The 22,316-nt window shown below is 36.4% G+C and overlaps 1 long non-coding RNA gene and 1 pseudogene across 1 annotated transcript in view; one reads left to right on the plus strand and one right to left on the minus strand.

Annotated features, from left to right (window-relative positions):
* LOC118895009 overlaps positions 1–13,182 on the plus strand; it is a 62,533-nt gene extending 49,351 nt beyond the window's left edge. The window contains exons 2-3 of the long non-coding RNA XR_005019809.1: positions 12,223–12,310; positions 13,024–13,182. This is a non-coding gene — a long non-coding RNA (uncharacterized LOC118895009). The remainder of the gene's footprint in view (positions 1–12,222; positions 12,311–13,023) is intronic.
* A 6,994-nt stretch (positions 13,183–20,176) lies between these two features.
* LOC118894027 lies at positions 20,177–20,961 on the minus strand (annotated as a pseudogene).
* Between the last annotated feature and the right edge of the window lie 1,355 nt (positions 20,962–22,316).

A 22,316-nucleotide genomic window follows, 5' to 3' on the forward strand; every position in this document is an offset into this window, starting at 1 on the left:
GCTTGTCTCATTTAACACAATAAACTATTGAAAAATGGCAAGGCAGAAAATATAAAATAGAGGAACCTACTAGCAAGCAGAAGAACAATATTAAATTAGGTTAAATTAGCCTACTCCTATTACATATATGATTCCCACTTGCATGACACAAGGCATTAAAAATTATACAATGAATTGTGGGAGCAAGAGATGCCAACACAGCACCCTCTGAGGATAATATCATTGCCCTGCTGGGAATGAGAAATGGCACATAACGATCTGATGGCCTCTCTGAATAAGGATAAAATAGGAAAGTCCAATTCAAGTCCTTTTAAGTACATTTCCTGGGATGTTGTCAAGCTCAACTGCACCATGACACCTGCTAAGTTAAAAGTTGTTGACTCTTTCCTTGGGAATAAAGCAGCAACTAGCATATCTGTAAAATTCATTGACAACTGAAACTTTGTGTACCACTGACCTGCTGAAGGGCTGGTTATTCTAAAGGACACAAGCAAAGAGAAGCTGAATCTCAGACCCTTCACAATGTGGTAAAAATCTGCTATATTGCCTGCCCACTTTACTGGAAATTCTTATCGTTTTTGTACAAAGAATTTTATTTTAATTAGAATCATACCAGATACCTAAAAAATTTTATGTGATTGACAAAATGCAAATCATCATCTATTGGAACTCCTAAAATAAAACTGAAGGATTGGCTTATGATAAAAATCTTCCCCAAATTATTGAGAAAATATTTTCTCCAACACAGAAGATAATTTAGCTGACAAAATTTACATAGTGGCTTTATTTTCAAGAAAGCCTGGCATTGTACAAAAAATTTTAAAACATTTAATGGATTTAAATTTAATAGTTTTAAGTCACTGTGTTATAAGCAGATAATTCTGGATTTCTATTGTAGAGAAGACTGTCATAATCATGCGGTGATAATAATTTATCCATATTTGGCAAGGTGCTCATCAATAATATAGAAGAAAGAATTTACAAATTAAATACAAGATACTAGATAAATGCACTAGGGACTATTATCCATTCATTTCTCTTACTTTATTTTCCAAGTCCTATCCCTGTATCATTTTAGATAACCAGAAGATATATCTAGACTTTCCTGGCTGAGCTAACAGTCCACAGTCCTTATACATTTTCTTGGCTTTTAGTAAGACATAGTAAGAGTTAAAAGATGGACAAGTTTTAATCTTCTGAAAAAATAAGTCAAATTTTCCTTAGTATATGTTCCAAGAAAACATGTCGATTCCATAGAACTTTGCATTTCTTTTTATCTTACAGTGAGAAACATGAAAACCCCTATGGTTTCATTTTTGCTTTGATTCCCACCATGTTCAAAACAAAATTGAGTGTTCAAATATAGTAATCATTGCATCCAAATTCCTGGAAGAATTATCTCTCTCCTTTCCTGTCTACCTCCCCTATATAATTTTATAAGCACAGTGGCCTGAGTGCCATGATATTTAATAAAGGTTTGTTTTAAAAAGCAATAGAAAAATAAATGATAATTATGTAATGTGATAGAGGTGTTAGCTAATGCTCTGGTGATAATCATATTGCAGTATATAAATGTATCAAATCAACATGCTGTACATCTTAAACTTACACAATATTCTATGTCAACTATATCTCAATAAAAAAATGAAAATCAATAAATATGTAAGTCACCTAAAATCATTTGTGTAGTAGACATGGTGAAAATTCCACTCTCATCACTATTATTCCACATAGTATTGGAAGTCCTAGCCCCGGCAATCAGAGAAAAAAAAGAAACAAAAGGAATACGAATGGGAAAAGAAGATGTAAAACTGTCACTGTTTGCAGATGACATGATACAATACATAGAAAATCCTAAAGATCCACCAGAAAACTACTAGAACTAATCAATGAATTTGGTAAAGTTGCAGGATAAAAAATTAATGCACAGGAATCTCTTGCATTCCTATACACTAACATTGAAAGATCAGAAAGAGAAATTAAGGAAACACTCCCATTTACCATTGCAACAAAAAGAATAAAATACCTAGGAATAAATCTACCTAAGGAGACAAAAGACCTGTATGCAGAAAACTATAAGACACTGATGAAAGAAATTAAAGATGATACCAACAGATGGAGAGATATACCGTGTTCTTGGATTGGAAGAATCAATACTGTGAAAATGACTCTACTACCCAAAGCACTCTACAGATTCAATGCAATCCCTATCAAATTACCAATGGCATTTTTTACAGAACTAGAACTAGAACAAATTATCTTAAAGTTTGTATGGAGATACAAAAGACCCCGAATAGCCAAAGCAGTCTTGAGGGGAAAAAATGGAGCTGGAGGAATCAGACTCCCTGACTTTAGACTATACTACAAAGCTACAGTAATCAAGACAATATGGTACTGGCACAAAAACAGAAACATAGATCAATGGAACAAGATAGAAAGCCCAGAGATAAACCCACGCACCTATGGTCAACTAATCTATGACAAAGGAGGCAAAGATATACAATGGAGAAAAGACAGTCTCTTCAATAAGTAGTGCTGGGAAAACTGGACAGCTACATGTAAAAGAATGAATTTAGAACACTCCTTAACACCATACACAAAAATAAACTCAAAATGGATTCGAGACCCAAATGTAAGACCGGACACTATAAAACTCTTAGAGGAAAACATAGGAAGAACACTCTTTGACATAAATCACAGCAAGATCTTTTTTGATCCACCTCCTAGAGTAATGGAAATAAAAACAAAAATAAACAAATGGGACCTAATGAAACTTCAAAGGTTTTGCACAGCAAAGGAAACCATAAACAAGACGAAAAGACAACCCTCAGAATGGGAGAAAATATTTGCAAATGAATCAACAGACAAAGGATTAATCTCCAAAATATATAAACAGCTCATGCAGCTCAAGATTAAAGAAACAAACAACCCAATCCAAAAATGGGCAGAAGACCTAAATAGACATTTCTCCAAAGAAGACATACAGATGGCCAACAAGCACATGAAAAGATGCTCAACATCATTAATCATTAGAGAAATGCAAATCCAAACTACAATGAGGTATCACCTCATACCAGTCAGAATGGCCGTCGTGAAAAAATCTAGAAACAATAAATGCTGGAGAGGGTGTGGAGAAAAGGGAACCCTCTTGCACTGTTGGTGGGAATGTGAATTGATACAGCCACTATGGAGAACAGTATGAGGTTCCTTAAAAAACTAAAAATAGAACAACCACATGAACCAACAATCCCACTACTGGGCATATACCCTGAGAAAACCATAATTCAAAAAATTCACATGTACCCCAATGCTCATTGCAGCATTATTTACAATAGCCAGGACATGGAAACAACCTAAATGTCCATCGACAGAGGAATGGATAAAGAAGATGTGGTACACATATATAATGGAATATTACTCAGCCATAAGAAGAAGTGAAAAAAAAAAAAAAGAAGAAATGAAACTGGGTCACTTGTAGTGAGGTGGATGGACCTAGAGTCTGTCATACAGAGAAAAACAAATACCGTATGCTAACACATATGTATGGGATCTAAAAAAAAAAAAAAGTTCTGAAGAACCTAGGGGCAGGGCAGGAATAAAGACGCAGTCATAGAGAATGGACGTGAGGACACGGGGAAGGGGAAGGGGAAGGGGAAGCTGGGACGAAGTGAGAGAATGGCATGGACTTATATATACATACAAATGTTAAATCGATAGCTAGTGGGAAGCAGCCGCATAGCACAGGGAGATCAGCTCGGTGCTTTGTGACCACCTAGAGGGGTGGGATAGGGAGGTTGGGAGGCAGATGCAAGAGGGAGGAGATTTGGGGATATATGTATATGTATAGCTGATTCACTTTGTTATAAAGCAGAAACTAACACACCATTGTAAAGCAATTATACTCCAATAAAGATGTTAAAAAATAAATAAACAGTGTTAAAAAAATCTAATTCTAAGACCACAGGTCTCAAATACCAAAAAAAACCCCAAAAAAACAAAAAGCAAAAACCAAAGAATATACGTGATCTATGATAAATATAATTAGGAAAGCTGAATAAGAGTTGCCGAGCAAGGGATATTTAGAGATTGAATGCAAATATAAGTGAACTAATAAAACAACTTTTCTGAAAAGTTGACTTTTCTGTACATGGAAAATGTATAGAAATGGTTGTAATGCCATGATCGATTTTTATTTTCTCCAAACACATGTTTGTAGATTTTCAATATTTCCTGAGTGATTTTCCCTCTCTAAATCTACACTCAAAACTTGCCATGAAGAAGGACTAGGCGGTAAAAACAATTCTTTGCCCCAAAGATGCTTCTTAGTAAAATGGAAGAGTAAACTTCTTACTAGATGGTTCCATTAATATATGTCTTATGATGGCCTATGTTATCACAGCTTTAAAATCACTATTAATTTAGAGCATCCAAAAAATATTACTGCTGTTTTTTATAGAACCAAATTATAGCTATACCCAACTTTTGTAACATTAATAACACGGTCTAACGCACCTTCACACTTATAAAGTCACATTGTGTTCAACTTCAAAATAATAAATCACATCAGAATATGAATATCATTTACTCCTTACAAATGAAAATATGTGATTTATATTGCCATGCTTTGAATATATGGGCAGGAAACTTCTATCAATCATCAATAAGCTATATTATTTAAGAGCTTTTTTATGGCAAATAATCTGAAAACGATTTGCTATTTTGGTTTTCCTATACAATGAAAACTTTGCACAATATCTCAACCACCAATACATCCATATTCTGGTATAACAGGCTTTATCTGTTGATTGCTTGATATTTGGAGTATATATACCTCATAATAATTCTCATTTCAATAGTATACTGAAAACTTCAGAAAAAATAAAATAGAAGACTAGTGAACCTAGGAATAAATCATACCAACTGGTTAAGTTCTTTATAAGCTTCCCAGGCTTTCACATGCTAGGTCATTTGTTCATTTACATTTGGAAACAGTGAACTATATGGCTTCTGGGCCAAATCTGATGTATCACCTGTTTTTGTAAATAAAGTTTTGTTGGAACATTGCTGTGCCCACTTGGTGACATTTTTATGTATGGCTGCTTTCTCACTACAATGGTAGAGTTGAGTAGTTGTGACAGAGACATATGGCTTTCAGAGTCTAAACTATTTACTCTCCACCCTTTTATAGAAAGTGTTTGCTGACTCCCTATTTAGAGGATCTTGGGAATAGAGTCTACATTTTTTTCAGTGATAATTTTTTTAGGAATTTTTTTCTTAATTCTGGGAACAGAAGAAAGCAGTCATTGCCTTTCTATTTAATAAACATATTTTGGACAAGAAGACAGCATTCCAGTCCTAGATAGTAGGGTGATAACTGGTTCTTTACCAGTTTTTATTATGTATCTGACATTATACCAAGATATTTACATGGATTAATTCTCACATTTTTGATTAGAGATTGATATTATTAGGTAAAATTATTGTATTGATGGACCCAGGTATTGCCTCCTTTTTTGCTTTAACTTTGTAGTTTCCATCTATTTTGACTCTGGGCTAACCCTGTGAATTGCTTTAGCGAAGTAACATTTGGCTAATTTAGCGAAGTAACATTTGGCTAATTATGTCCTCATGCTCTTAAAGCTCTGCCATTAGCATGAGGACTAATCCGGGCTGAGAGACCATGTGTAGCAGAGCTGAATAACCCAACTAAAGCTCTCCTAGACCAGCCAATCCTCAGCTAACCTGTCAGCTGAGAATACATCCTGAATAAGTCATGTTGAGATCAGTCAAGTCCAGCACAGAACATCAGACCAGCCCAGACAACACACAGAGTCATGAGAAATAATAAATGATTATTGTTTTATGCTGCTTAGTTTTTGGGTGATTTGTTACACAGCAAGAACTAACTGATGCGGTATTGTTTTATATCCCACTTTCCAGACAAGTAAACTGAGGCAGCATTAGGTTACCTAATTTGATTAAGAATGTACAGATAATTAGTGGAGAAGGCAGGGTTAGTAACCAGTAATTAAATTCCAGAGCCTTTAAGAACCATTAAGATCCGGGTAAGCAGGGCTATCTCTGAAATGGCCAGGTATGAGGACTCCTTCCTATTTCTTACTGGCAAAATGTGGTTGGAGAAGATTAGACAGCATCCTATTACCACCTCATCTGTGAGACTCAGGAGTGCAGGGACTAGACAAGTAATAGCATTGTCTGACTGAGAGGCTGGCTGACAAAGCAGTATGTTCCATCCTTGCAGTAGTAATAAAATTCCTGAAACAGTCCGCAAAGCTCAGTAGCCAAAGGGGACAAGTAGGTGAGCCACGTGGAGATGCAGCAGATGTCCAAGAGAGGTGCTGGAGCTAATAAATCAGAAGTAGACACTTGGTGCTGAGAAACTTACACAGCTAGTTTTCTGAACAGAAATTCGCCAACAAATTTCACAAATATTTCAAGTAAAAGCACATACCTTAATACACGCAATATGAAATAATAGGCAGGAGACAGAGTACAGAAAGATTTCCTTACTATTTTCTTTATGATTGCCAGGGCATGTTTTCATTGCCTATGTGAAGTAAAGTTTTCTTTGTGTTTTTGTTTTTGTTTTTGGTATATTGGAAATTCTGTGGAAAGTGGGTACAATGGTGGGGAATGAGAAGAGAGGTTCAAACTGCAGAAACAGAGGGGAGAAAACAATAAACAAAGCTAAAGAGACATCCGTGGCCTACTGCCTAAGTAGAATCAAACAGTGAACCTTGCACAGTGTAGTTACTTCTTTGTGGATTTAACAGGAAGTTAAAACCTAGATTTTTGTTTCACATTTAACAATATCTGATGAAAATAACTAATTTATTTTTTAAACTATTTATTTATTTAATTTATTTATTCGGCTGTGCCGGGTCTTAGATGCAGCACGCAGGATCTTTTAGTTGTGGTATGCGGGATCTAGTTCCCTGACCAGGGATTGAACCCAGGCCTCCTGCATTGGGAGTGTGGAGTCTTAGCCACTAGACCACCAGGGAAGTCCCAGAACTAATTTCTTTTTAGTAGGGAAAAATTAAACAAAAAAAAAAAACTGGAGGCACTTCAAGTGTCCACTGACTAAAAATTGAATAAATAAAAAAGTGTGATATTTGTACAATGGAATAATATTCAGCAGTGAAAATAAAGTTAACTCTATCATCTAGATGAATGTCACAAGTTATATTAAGTAAACAAAGTAGACAGCAAAATGAATGAATTTATAAAATTCATTTATAAAAAAGTTAATAAACACATAAAATTAAATACTGTTGATTAGGTATACAGACGTAGGTGATAAAACTATCAAAAAAAAAAAAAAAAAAAGGAACGGGCTACCTCTGGATGTGGAATAAAGGAGTTGCTATTTGGGAGAGGCGCTTGGTGGCTTTCAAAAGCAGTGATGATTAGTTTCTATTGGGGGAAAAATGTACCCATGTTTATTTTTAAATACTATGTATACCTTAACATACAAGCTACATATAGTGTAGAATCCACATATAATAACTCTAAGATAGTATCCTCTCAACAGATTGATTAGTACATTTATTTCCATAATAAACTGAAATTTTCCTTAGTTCATATAAAATGATGTCATTGACCTTCTTATGTGAGTGACAATGGAAGTAGGGCACTTCATACATTTTAAGAAATTACCTATAAAAACAATCTTTGGTCCACAAATACTAAACTGAAGGTACGTTAGGATATAAGTCCATTTTGATTCTTGCATATCAAGCACATCATAATAATTTAGTTTTCTTTGAGACATCTTGAAAATGAAAGTGACAGAATATTGAATTAAAAAGAGCAAAGAACATGAGACAGTCCATTAGCAGATTCAGTATGCATAAAAAAATGGAAATGCTTCCAGTAAAATAGCTGAGTTTTACATCCTAATAAACTTATGACAAGGGTCCTTCGTTGCTTTCAAAAACTGCAAAACTCTGTCTCCCTGGGCAGTGGAGGGTCCAGCTCTGAGGGTCACTGGGAGGTGACAGAAATAGCTGCACAAATAATGGAGTTTGTACTTGCTCCCAAACTGCTAAAAACACTGGATATGGATTAAATTTTCATGATAAATTTTCCTCCCCTTTTTTCCTGTGTCTTTTTGGTCTTTATTGTTCTTCTTTCAAAAGCATAAAGAAAAGATCACATATACATACTCCCACACTCCCACATGTGAGGAAACTGTGCGAAAGTACTGGCACATTCAGAGATGAGCACAGGTCTTGTCAGGCACTGGAAGTTGAACCAGACTGCCTGACAAATCTGATAGAAACGCGTCCTTGCCCGCAATGCAATTTCTATGGAATTTGTGACTGCTTTCTGGAAAAGTCCAGTGTCTTTTGAGAGGAGAGGAGATCTCTCTAATAAGAAAGACTCAGTTGGGATAGGCTGAGGACCAAAAGGCTGGGGCCAGGATTCTGAGAGCCCCAAGGATTCCACACTATCTTAAAACTCCTTCCAGCTTCAATTTTGAAATCAGAAGCTGGAGGAAAAAAGGGTATTTTGGAGGGCAGAAGGGTAGTTTATGATGCTTCTCTTTTGATGGATTACCTGATCTCTGCTACAGCAACTGAGAGAGACAGCAAGGTTACCAGGAACATAAAGCGAAGGAGAGCACTGGCATTTCCTGAATTCTACACAGGTCCTGCAGCTTTGATACATGACTGCCCTGCCTGCACAAGGCCATCAATTCTCTGTGCGGCACCACGGGGAGTGGAATATGCAATTTGTATGATTATAGTTATCATTATTACATCAAGCTGAACAACATTTTCAGCTCTGTGAACTAGAGGGAGGAGAAGCACCAGAGGGGTTGGATTCAGACTGACAAAGGAGTGGAGAGGGAGAGGTTTGGAAATTCCTTTTATTCTCTTTTCTGCTGGTTTCCAATTCTTGACAATGGAGTGCATATCTGGGCCGTAATCTAATAGATTCTGATTCAGTGTCAAGCGGGCCAAGGAATCTACTTTTTATAAGCACCCCCAGGTGATGCTGAGGAAATTTTTTAAATGGTACAAGACTGGATATATTATGAGATTAAATCCCCCGAAAACATCTATCTCTTTACTCTGAGAAGCCTGATGTATATTGGTTAAACCTTCGGATTTTGTGAGATGATTGGTTATAAGCTCCTTGAGGGACAGGATTTTGCTTGGTTCCCCTGCCCCTAGAAGAGTGTTTAACATAAGGTAGGCATCAATCAATAAACATAAGATTTAATGAATGAGGGTATGCATACTCTGAGTCAACATTATGGTTACACTTTAGGTGCTCTTGGACATTAGCTTCTCCATGTGGCACCTATTTGGGAAGCTGGAGGAACAATGTATTCCTGTAATGTCATGATAAATGTTTAAAGGAGGCTCAAGCCTTAACCTAAATTTCTCACACATTTGCTCGATGGTCTTAGATTGTGATTTAAGAAAATGTAGTATAGATTTATTTAACGGTGTATTTCCTAGTAGTAAAATAAAGCCCCAGCTTCTCTCTTTAGGACCCAGATCCTATTGACAGTGGCTTTATGACATATCTTCCCCAGTAACTGGGGCTAAATTTTAGTTTAGGCCATGAGTTTTAGATCAAAACGATCTGTCCTCTGTGCATTGCTGAGTTTTCCTGTTCTATAAGAAGATTGAATATTATTAGTAAAATGGAGATTGCAATTAAATTTTGGAAAATAAAAATCTCTGAATTGGTAAAAGACAAAGAACACTATAAATATTTAAACTTTTGGACTTGGGCTGAGTCAGTTTAAGCTGACTATCCTCAGTATGGGAATAGTCTTTCCTAAGCCACTGGCTTGCATGTCAGCATGTCATGTCTTTTTTTGTTTTACCCAGTAACATTTTAAGCAGTCCTATTGAGGACTCCAGAAGGAGTATTAAAATATATGTATAATGGGGAATGTAAATAACAACAACAAAAATATGTCATTTGAAAACATCTGCCATATGATTTTGAAAATTCAAATGAAACAAACCTCTAAAAACATTATAACCTTAGGTAACTTGAAAATACATAATTTGAACTTGTTTTGCTGGATAAATGAATGGAGATGAATTAATTTCAAAATTGAATTTTCTTATTTAGGTAGATGAATTCAAAGGACAAAGTTTAACTAGAATATTGACATTATGGAAATGCTAATGATATGTGCTACAAGCTTAGAAGAACATCCAAACAGTAGCACAGTCAACCATGTAAAAGTTGAAAGCTGCAGCCACAGTGCCAGAAGAGATTTAACGTAAATTTTATTTAAAAAAATTTTTGTACGTAATATATATGTATATATATATATATAAAATATCAAATTGTAATTGATTCATGGATAATAATTCAAAGAAAGGATGTAGGGCCTTGAGCTTCTTACAAAGGGACATTTTAATTGCTTCTAACATAGGGACATTAGGGAGGGTAAATATAGTTTTGCTCCACTTATAACTGTATTTGAATGAAATGCTAGAGGAAGTTCACTGACATTTTTAATTGTTTGGTTTTTGCCTTTTGATGTTTTGTTGATTTGTTTGTTTTCTTTGTCTACTTCTTAGAAGACTGCTAAAGCTGGTATTTGTTCTAGTATGGGGAGACCAGGCTTCACCCAGTTGGGACAATCTGAAATGTGTGTTCTTTGTGAATAATCAAGCCTAACATTGTGCTGAATAGTCAGTGAGTCTTTGATGGTGATTCGCTCAGTCTGTTTCTTAGCAAAAACTGAAATTGTTTCAATCCATGGAATGAAATGTTAATTTAAATTGTTTCCCAGGAAATGAAAATAGCTTCTTCCTATATAGTTTGTAACAGCGGTTGTCCTTTGATGGATGGAATTGTAACTACATTCTGTTTTCCTTCCTTTACATTTTTCCACACATATGTACACATGCACATACATATTTCTCTGTAATGAATATATATTTCCCTTTTAAAAAGAAATAGCTTTTTAATTTTTATTGGAGTAGAGTTAATTTACAATGTTGTGTTAGTTTCAGGTGTACAGCAAAGTGAATCATATATTTTATATATATATATATTCTTTATTAGATTCTTTTCCCATATAGATTATTACAGAATATTGAGTATAGTTCCCTGTGCTATACGGTAGGTCCTTGCAGTTTATCTATTTTATATATAGTAGTGTGTATATATTAATCCCAATCTCCTAATTTATCACCTCCCCCACCACGTTTCCCCTTTGGTAACTATAAGTTTTATTTCGAGATCTGTGAATCTGTTTCTGTTTTGTAAGTAAGTTCATTTGTATCATTTTTTGTATTAGATTCCACTTATAAGTGATATCATATGATATTTGTCTTTGACTTACTTCACTTAGTATGATAATCTCTAGGTCTATCCATGTTGCTGCAAATGGCATTTTTTCATTCTTTTTTATGACTGAATAATATTCCATTGTATATATGTACCACATCTTCTTTATCCATTTCTCTGTTGATGAATATTTAGATTGTTTCCAAGGAAATAACTTTTTTTTAAAAGCAAAAGAATGAGAAATAATCTCATTATACAGAATTATAGGATAAAATGGCTTTCATTAAAACAGTATTCTATCTAGATATGTTGTGAATATTCTTGGCAACTTTTATTGAAATAAAAGTTTATTCATGTATTTAAGAAATACTTATTTAGCTTCTACCAAGTGCCAGGTACTGGTTCTAAGTGCTGGGATATAAACAATGAACAAAGGGAAGTTCCTGATGTCATGGAGCTCATATTATCATGGATAATAGACAATAAATTATGTAATATGTTCAGGGATGACAAATACTATGAAAAACTCTAAGAAAATAGGGTGAGGAGATGGAGAGTGATATAGAAGATGCTATTTTGTATAGGTTGGGCAGGGAGTAATGAATGTATCTGAATAGATACAGGGACATTTCAGCAGAAACCTACTTAAAGTGGGTGAGCTAAGGAAATATCTCCAAGAAGAACTTCATAGGCAGAGGATGTGTAAGTCCAGAGGCACTGAGTGGAAGCATGCTTGGCATTCTTAACATCAAGGAGGCCAAGGTGGATGGGGTGGACTTTGAGAAAGAAAGTAGCACAGAATATAAAGTCAAACAGGGTGGTAGAAAGTCAGATTATATGGAGGTCTGATGGCCATCGTGTTCTGAGTGAGATGAAAAGTTGTTGGAGGTTTTGAGCAGAGATGATGTTCTATTTCATAATTAACAGGATCATGCTGGCTACTGTGTGGACAGAAGGTGATAGCAGGAAAGAAGTGGAAGCCAAGAAGCCGGTATGGAGCCAATGAGCAGTTCAGGTGAGGGATGATCTCGCTTTCTGGGTTTCTGGCTGAGTAGTTCTTGGGTACATAGAAGTCCTCAGCTTTTCTGAATGTTTTGTGTCTCATGAGATTTCTTCTGTGGCCTGAATGAAAGTCTCATTTGGTTATTATCCAAAGCAACTATGAACAAAGCTGCCTACCCTGGCTTGAAATTATCTCCAACTTATTGCCTATGATGGGAAAAAACATTATAAAATTTGACAAAAAATAATTTTTCAATTTTATTTCCATCATTTTGCATATAATTCAGCCTTATTGAAGAATCATTTAGAGAGAAAGAATATTAGCATTTAAATGATTTACGTTAAAGTCTATTTTACCTATTTAGGTCTAAGATTGATTTTTATTCTTATGATGTGGGAGAGAAGAGAACAAAAGGTCTTAGATTATGAATTTGGAATTGTTGAATCTTTTCTCTGCAGGACGTGGTGTTACTTATATGCAAGGGTCAAGTGAGTCCAGAAAACTAATGCAGAAAGAAGGACTTAGCCTCCAGGAAAATTTATATCTAATTTTGAATCTCTCATGGCAGCATTAAAAAAGAAAAATGAAAACAAAGAGTGGAAAAGAGGAGATTAGATAGCAGAGTAGATTGTTTACTTTTCTTTGCCTCCTGGATTTTCATTCTTTTCTTTTATCTCTGCAGCCTTGAGGATTTATTGGCACCCATTTCATTTGTCTTTCTCCAGGTTTAAAATTGAGGTGATGAGATGGAATATTACCTGTGTGCTTCGGAACATCCATGAGTGACATGTGATAGTTGCCTGGGAAACTAGAGATGAAATTTTATAAGCCTTTGAAATGCTTTACGTTTGAGAATTAAGCTCAGCTGAAGTTTAAACAGCATACTGACAGTGAGTATTGATCTCTCACATTATCTGTTAGGATATTTGAGCTGCAGATAACAGAAAACCCCGAACTCCAAGGGGTTTAACCAACAAAGAAATGTATTATCTAATATAACTGGAAGTACAGAGGTAGAATGAACTCCAAGTGTGTTGTAATGAGAAGCTTAATATAATCAAGGATCCATCTCCTTTTCTTCTTTCTCCTCTGTTGTACTCAGCTACCGCCTAGGGCTGGTTGTCCTTATGGTTTCAAGATGGCTGCCAGTGACATCCTGAGCAACATTAATGCTTATTAACTGCCAGCAGGAGAGGAAAGGGGAGCTTTCTCCCTTAAACCTAGAAAATATTCCTTTTCTTCAATCTGATTGGGAAAACTTAATTCACATGTCTACCTCTAGACTAAGGAAGGCCATGATCTAACTGGCACAAAAAAATCAAAACCCTCCTTGAGGACTAGATATATTGTGAATCTCTGGATTAAAAGGGCTTCTACTAGGAAGAAAAAAGGGGGGAATTGGGAATTAGGCATTGTATATATCATACAATGGAGAGGTAAGAGTTAACAACAGATTCTACACTGGAAAAAATTTTCAAGGAATGGAATCTGCCCCAAATTTTGTTATTCTGTCCCTTGTCATCAACACCGTGGACATGTATCTCCCTCACTAAGGATGAAAAGAGAAGGGGAGGGAGTTCTGGTGAGTCCAAAGTTTCTCCTTTCTACAGTATTTTGAAGCACTTCATTAAAGAACTTAGAAATAGTTATTTTAAAACATAAGTGGTTCTAAGGCCTTTGTTCAGTATCCAAAACTTAAAATCAATGAATACTTGTGATGTTATAATCGTGGTTTGTTGCTTATAATTTCCTGTATTCTGAATTCTTTATTTAAGATACCGGTAATAATTTATTTCAGCATCTTTATTAGCTGTATCTATAGATATAAATATTAGTAAACAATTAAGCAAGGCTTTTGAGACATTTTCCCTTTTATTTTGGAATCATGAAATTTTCTTTGTTAAAAATAATTTTAGCATATTAGAACCTAACCATGCAACAGCAAATATATGACAAACTTGCCTTTTTGCAATTTATTTATAAATAATTTATTTATGTATTAATTTTCTATTGTTGTGTAAAAATTACTGTAAACTTAGTGGCTTAAAGAAATGCAAATTTATTATCTTACAGTTCCTGTACGTCAGAAGTCTGGGCACGATGTAGCTAAGGTTCTCTGCTCAGGGTTTCACACGGTTATAATCAAGGCTGCAACCAAGTGTTGGTCACACTGTCATTCTCGTCTGAGGCTCCATGTCCTCTTTCAAGCTCATTAAGCTTGTTGGCAGAATTCAGTTCCTTGTAGTTGTAGGAATGTCCCCATTTTTAAATAATGTTGCCAGGGATCCCTCTTGGCTCCTAGAGGTCACTCACAGTTCCTTACTAGTGTTTCCAGACCAACAGGAGCATGTCCGACTTTGAGTCTCTGATTTCCTATGTCTCAAGACACAGATCTAAGGGTGCATGTGATTAGGTCAGGCCCACCTGATAATTTATCTTAAAGTCAGTTGACTGGGGATTGTAATTTGATGTGCAAAAACCCTTCACAGTAGCACCTAGAATTGACGACCTGGGAGAAGGTATGTGCACACTAGGGAGCTTCCAAACACAAAGGCTGGGCTTCCATCTCTCAGTGGAAGATCCAAATATTGTTTGCTCGGGTCTCATGTGTTGGACGCTAAATACTTCAGAAGAACTATTCTTCTCTCCTCTCCTTTCCCTCTAGCTAGATACAAATCAGTTGAATTTCTCCCCTACAGGAAAAAATATATAAAGAATTACTTCTGTAGGTTGCAAGGGCAGGATGAGAAGGAAGATGAAGATAATGAAAAAATAGTATTATGTCTGAAGAAAATAGGGAAAAATATAATTAAGGAGAAGATGTGAGAAGGAACAAAGAACAACCCAAAAGCAGGCATCCATGAGAGAGAGTTGGTGTCAGGGTTCTATGGGTTTGAGATAAAGTTAGAACAAAAGAAATCATTATAGGAGTATGAAAAGATGGAAAAAACAAGGCAGAGACATTAGAGTGCAAAGTAGTAATAATGATGGCATTTGTGGCCATGGATTTGCTTTGAACAAGGCACTCTGCTTCTTTTTCCTAAATAATTTCCTGTGGTGAAGGAAGGCTGATGGCAGCAAATATTTGTGTATATATCTTGATCTTGTTAACAGTATTTCTCAACACTTACTTTGTTATGGTCTGGCTGCTGCTTTGAGGAGCCAGACAAAGCAGATAATATTACACTTAATAAACACATATGAAGGCCAAAAACATAGCTACAAATGAAAGAAGTTTAAAATAACCCAAGGTGGTCTTGTAGTCTCCTTGCAACAAACTGTTTGGAAAAGAAAATGAGAATATATATAACCCAGTGTGTTTTTTTATCCTTTTTTATTTTTCAAAATACTAACAAGGATGAATATAATTTGAAAACAACTTCATAAATCCATTTTCCGCAGAGCACTGTAGAGTAAAGAAATATTCCATGTGGGTACCAACTGGTTCTTAGTTACTAAATCAGAAGTGATCAAATAAAGTTAATGATAGAGGGTTGGCTAAGCTGAGACTTTCAGTAGCATGTTTGTGTGTGTGTGTGTGTGTGTGTGTGTGTGTGTATGTAAAATCCAGTACAGATGTATTGCAAATATCTATCCTTTAAGCATGCCATACGCATCTCTTTTAAAATAAATCATGAACTATTGCAGAGTTAGTTTCATTTTAAGAAGAAGGAACATATATCACAAATTCAGGAGACCTTGTTTTGGCTTCTGATTTTTTGATGCTCCTGAATCTTCAGGTTCTTAGCTCCATAAAAGAAGGGCCTACCAGCTAAGCAGCCGCATAGCACAGGGAGATCAGCTCGGTGCTTTGTGACCACCTAGAGGGGTGGGATAGGGAGGGTGGGAGGGAGGGAGATGCAAGAGGGAAGACATATGGGAACATATGTATATGTGTAACTGATTCACTTTGTTATAAAGCAGAAACTAACACACCATTGTAAAGCAATTATACTCCAATAAAGATGTTTAAAAAAAAAAAAGAAGGGCCTAGGCAGAGGTTGAGAGTTCCTATGACACCATCAGTCAGTAGCAAACAAGTGAGCGCGTATGCCAGGCTGCTCCTAATGTCCTCTATGAAGATCCACTTTTCTCTTTGACTGGACATTGTTGCCATGGGGTTATGCAGTTGACTCATTTTCATTTTGTTGGGGGAATTGTGAGAGTGCTATAAAGAAGGGAGATGAATGGGAAGAAACAGCTCTCTCTTTCCCTCTCTGCCAACAAGCTTTAGAGCATGGCAGAGGGATGATTCAGAATCCAACATACTTGTGACTCTGATGCCCATTCTAATTAGATGACTACTTGTTTGGGCTTTGTAAGACATCTCCCACAAGAATGAAGAGGAGTTTTTCCGAGAATAGAGGCAGAGGTATATTTGCAGGATTGTTAATAATAGCTGCCAAAGACAGCAATGATGCCAAGATTATTAGCCTAAAAGGAAGACACAATTTAGGCTAATTTTTTTAAATTAATTTACTAACTAAATCACCAACATTGACCTCAGGTATGTGCACCTACTTTTCCCCCTGGCTTCTAGATCTGACTCCTTGTGTATGAGTTACCGTTCATGGATTACCAGGCATCATTTTTCTCATCAAGTCCTCAGATAAAAGAAATGCCAGTGTTCCATTCCCCATATTTTTCAGGTTTAAGTGTTTGTTACTAAAGTACCAGAAAGCAATGACACTTTGTGGCTTTTGGGATACATATGGCTTTTCAAAATGCAGTTCATGAAAGCTTCCAATTTCTGAAGTAGTGATATTTTTCATCACAGGGGATCAGTAGTCCTATGGTTCTTTGGTTCAGGAAAGCTTGCCATATCATTTTGCAAATTATGACTACAAAATACTGAAGGCAATCTTGTCAAGAGGATGTGTTCTTTCTGTTACTTGAACCTTATTTTGGTTGGGTCTCAGCTCTAATGAAGACTGGCATGGGTGATTCTGGTTTGAAAAGTTCACAGTTATACCAAAGTCTATATAAATATTTTCATCTTATTATGTCTCTACCACACAGCTGCTATTGAATTTTCCTGGGAGAATATACTAGGAGGGCCAAGATCCTTGTACCAGATTAGTGATAGCAGTTCTTAATATATATAGCTCTTGGGGAAAGAAAGTGATTTAATTCATAGTAGTATTCACTAATGCATAAGTAGAATCAAAATTAGCTGCTTATAATTTGTTAAGAAATCAGAATTTCACTTGGGAGTAAAAATTACTTCAAATATAAAATAATAATGCTATCATTATGCATCCTTTTTTGAAAATTTGTGAACATCAATGACTTGATGATGTTTCTGGAGAAAGGTCTTATGAGTGACATTTTTGTTTGTTGCTTTATCTTCATTTGACAAACCAAGTTGCTAGGTCCATATTAATGGGTTAAACTGATTTTTTTAAATTACATTTGGAATGCAAGAGTAAATTAAGAATTTATTAAATTAATTGGGTTATTTTATTCAAATGCTTCCAGGGTGATTATCATGATACCTAAGTAATCAGACTCAATCTAAATAAATTAATTCAATAAAATATTAGCCTAGTTTGTGCCTTAATGGAACCATTTCGTTAATACTGTCAGGAATGAGGAGAAAAGCTTCCAGGCATTCCAGCAGCGTAAATGTGGTCAGTACATTATAGCCGGCAGTGGGGTTTACCAAGTTAAGGGGACTATGTTACCGATTAGAAAAGGCCTGATGATATCACTCCTCCATTTTACTGAGAAATGTAAGGCTCCCCACAAACCTCCCCACACTCATCATCCATCTTTTTCATTTCTGAAATCACTCTATAGCTTCTCCCTCTTTTCCATTTTACAATCTCTGAGAAAGAAATAATCTTTTTTCATTTTTTTAAAATTAATTAATTAATTAATTAATGGCTGTGTTGGGTCTTCGTTTCTGTGCGAGGGCTTTCTCTAGTTGCAGCGAGCGGGGGCCACTCTTCATCGTGGTGCGCGGGCCTCTCACTGTCGCAGCCTCTCCCGTTGCAGAGCACAGGCTCCAGACGCGCAGGCTCAGTAATTGTGGCTCACGGGCCCGGTTGCTCCACGGCATGTGGGATCTTCCCAGACCAGGGCTCGAACCCGTGTCCCTTGCATTGGCAGGCAGATTCTCAACCACTGCGCCACCAGGGAAGCCTGAAATAATCTTTTTTTAACCAAGGCTGATCCTTCTGCTGTGCTCTAATCCTACTCATTGTTCTGTCTTCTCTAGGGCTTTGAGTTATCAAATATGTCCTTTAAAGTTATTTATCTATCTACATATATTTCTTTAATTTTTCATTTCCAACTACCTTCTTTCCCTCTGCCTGAAAATATACTTGGGATAAGCAACAAACAACCCCCTGAGAAAAATAAACAAAAATACAGACACACTTCTCTGATTATTGTTGCCCCCAAACTTCTTACTGTTTTATCACTTTCTTTCCATTTTCTTTTAGCAATCTTAGAAAATGAATGTACCCTTGATGCCTTATCTTCCATATAGTTGACCTATTTTGTATACTTAGGATTCTGTACCTAATTAAACTGTGGTCTCAAAGATCACTAAACAGTTTTCACTAACACATTTATTTCATTCCTCTTCTATCCTGATTTCCAAGGTTGAAGTTTTTCTTGAAATATTTTCCTGGCCAGTGTTCATCATTTGCCTCCTAAATTTCTTTTTTTTTTTCTCTTCTCATTTTTTATTTTTTAAGAAAGACAGATTTAGGATTTTGTAAGAAATTACTGTTACATTTTTAAAAAATCTGTCAAGTACTGAAGTAATGGAATAAATAGATTTTTAAAGTTCAGTGTTTATAGACATATGTATAAAATAATGACTGAGTTAGAAGACATTAAATAATGTTGATACACACCAGGAAGGGATTAGGCAAGGAAAGGCACATCATTTCATCACAAGAAATAAAGACCATAGTTGGAAGTTAATGACCAGCCAAAGCTTTAGGTCTTGTGGTAGTTTTCATAGATCCAGGGGGTCATTATGGTGGAATCTTCTTTATGGTACTTAGCTGAAATAAATAGATGGCAGTTGGAGAATTTTACTCTGGGACCCCAATGTAGTGTTAAAAAGAAAGCACTGTTTCAATAAGCCTGTTGTATGAGGAGGGAAGGAACAAAAGTCCAAAATGGTTTGGTGATACTGAAAATCCTATTGACATATTAAGGAGAGTTAAAAAAAAAAAAAAGTAACATAAGGTTAACCCTCTTGTCTAGCTGAACTGGAATTCTTGCAGTTACAAAGTTAAAATTCCATGTAAACACTTCCTTTCTTGTAAACAGACATAGTATAGGTAAACAACCGCGATATTTCACCTCAGATGAAGCTATATGCCAATATTTAGGGGAAAAGATCTTAGGTAATTTCCTTATTTTTAGATAGCCTAAGTCCTTGAGAATAGCACTAATACCTCTGGCTGACTGGCTATCTACAACAGCAAAGTGAATAGAAATTTTGACAATGATAAGAGGTTTCCCAAAGAAACTAGAGTTTCCAGTTAAACACATACAGTTACTGTACTGAGAAGTCCAACAGACATCAGCAGAACTTGCTTTGGGTCAACCCCTTACTACCAATTTTCTTTGACAAATTTGTGCCAAGAGTCTACCCATTTTCTTCTGTCTGGACTCTGAACCTAGATTAGTTTGTCTGAAAAATGGACTCACTCAGGTTCCATATAAATTTTAGCAGTATTAAGAAACCATCTGTGTGGATAAATAAAATGAATTTTCAGGATAAAATGGTATACACACACACACACACACACACACCACACACAAAGTTAAAAACAATTGGGGGGGGGAGATAAGGGAAAATATTAATGTAAAAAAATCATAAAAATGGCAATTGTGAAGCAAAAAGATTCCCACTCATGTCACACGATATGCCTTCATTAAGGTGTACTCTTTCCGGTTGGTATGAGGGGCCCCGACGAAGAGAACAGAAGCCATGAACTGTAAGGGAGCTGAAATGCAAGCCAGGCAAAAGGACCATCCGAATTCGCCAGACGCATTCTCAGGCAGCTCTAATTTCTGGTGGAGTAGTTCAGTTCCAGGAACGTAAAAACTCACTGAGCCCAGGGTACACAGACCCGCAAGGAGATGGAGAATGCCTGTGGCAATGGTGGGGTACAAGCTTTGGCAGATACAAGCACAAAGTCCAGTCAAAGCCTCAGAGCACATCAAACCTAGACTAACAAAAGGTAAAAGGAACTGGCAACGCCAAAGATAGGTCCGAAGAAGATCAATCCCACCGTTATAGTTTCCAGGATCAACAAATTTCTCCATGAACTGCTCATTTAGCATGAAACTCATGCACTTTGTGACCATATCAAATGACTCTGTCCTTTCAGGTGGGCTGTACTAGTATGTATCTTGGGGTATAGTGATACACCGTCTCCACAATCCCACTGTGCCATTATATCAGAAAAGTGCATCATTATAAGTCTTTTCATCTGCCTTATCACTAGCAAAGTCATTTCAGATGCTTTTGTTCAAATCACTGGAATTTTCTTGAACTGGACTTCGATACTCATACCAGAAGTCTGTGCCAGTTGCAGCCGCCATGTAGATGGTAGAAGTGAGGCTAAGCACACAAGCAATTACAAATGCTGTAGCAAAACGGTGATCCATTCTGGCATTCAGACTGCTCGCCCAGCCTCCTGCTCCACCAGCTTCCCCCTCAAGCTCAAACCACAGCACCCTGCTCTCCCCGTGCCCCATCTGGCGTGCTTCCCTGCAGAGCCCGCCCCCTGCACTCCAGTGCCTCTGTCTTGGCCCTCACCCCGGCCGGGCTTGGCCCAGCACTGCCTCCTAAATTTATTTTATTTTATTTTATTATTTTATTTTATTTTATTCTATTCTATTTTTTTTTAACATCTTTATTGGTGTAAAATTGCTTTACACTGTTGTGTTAGTTTCTGCTGTATAACAAAGTGAATCAGCTATATGTATACATATATCCCCATATCCCCTCCCTCTTGCATCTCCCTCCCACCCTCCCTATCCCATCCTGCTAGGTGATCACAAAGCACCGAGCTGATCTCCCTGTGCTATGCAGCTGCTTCCCACTAGCTGTCTATTTTACTTTTGGTAGTGTATATATGTCCATGCCACTCTCTCACTTCGTCCCAGCTTACCCTTCCCCCTCCCCATGTACTCAAGTCCATTCTCTACATTTGTGTCTTTATTCCTGTCCTGCCCCTAGGTTCATCAGAACCATTTTTTTTTTCAGATTCCATATATATGTGTTAGCATATGGTATTTAAATGCTGGAGAGGGTGTGGAGAAAAGGGAACCCTCTTGCACTGTTGGTGGGAATGTAATTGACACAGGCACTATGGAGAATAGTATGGAGGTTCCTTAAAAAACTAAAAATAGAACTACCATATGACCCAGCAATCCCACTACTGGGCATATACCCTGAGAAAACCATAATTCAAAAAGAGACATGTACCACAATGTTCACTGCAGCACTATTTACTATTCCAGGACATGGAAGCAACCTAAGTGTCCATCGACAGATGAATGGATAAAGAAGATGTGGCACATATATACAATGGAACATTACTCAGCCATAAAAAGAAACAAAATTGACCTCCTAAATTTCTGAATTCACTATTTCTTCCCTCTTTCTTTCCTTTTCCACTCACTTTTACTAACTTTCAAAGCCCTGGCTTTACCTGCTAGCCAAATTCAGGAATTAAATGAAAGTCCTGACTTTGTTTCGCTTCACTATTCTCTACATTTATTTTCTTGGTGACCATATGTGTTTTCTTAATCACAAGATCATTTCTATTCTATTGAGTCCCAAGTCTATTTACTGATGATCTAACTTATTCCTAGGATGCTAACCTTCATTTTTAGATAGGAATAACTGGCTAACACCACAATTTCAAAAATCTAAAATTTAAATCGATTGACAATATCTAAACTTAAACTTTTTAATTTTTTTAAACCTTTTTTTTTTTTTTTACCCCCAATCAACATTCCCAAGATACAAACTTGAAAT

The sequence above is a fragment of the Balaenoptera musculus genome, chromosome 4, assembly GCF_009873245.2.
Source record: "Balaenoptera musculus isolate JJ_BM4_2016_0621 chromosome 4, mBalMus1.pri.v3, whole genome shotgun sequence".
NCBI classification, from domain to species: Eukaryota; Metazoa; Chordata; class Mammalia; order Artiodactyla; family Balaenopteridae; genus Balaenoptera; species Balaenoptera musculus.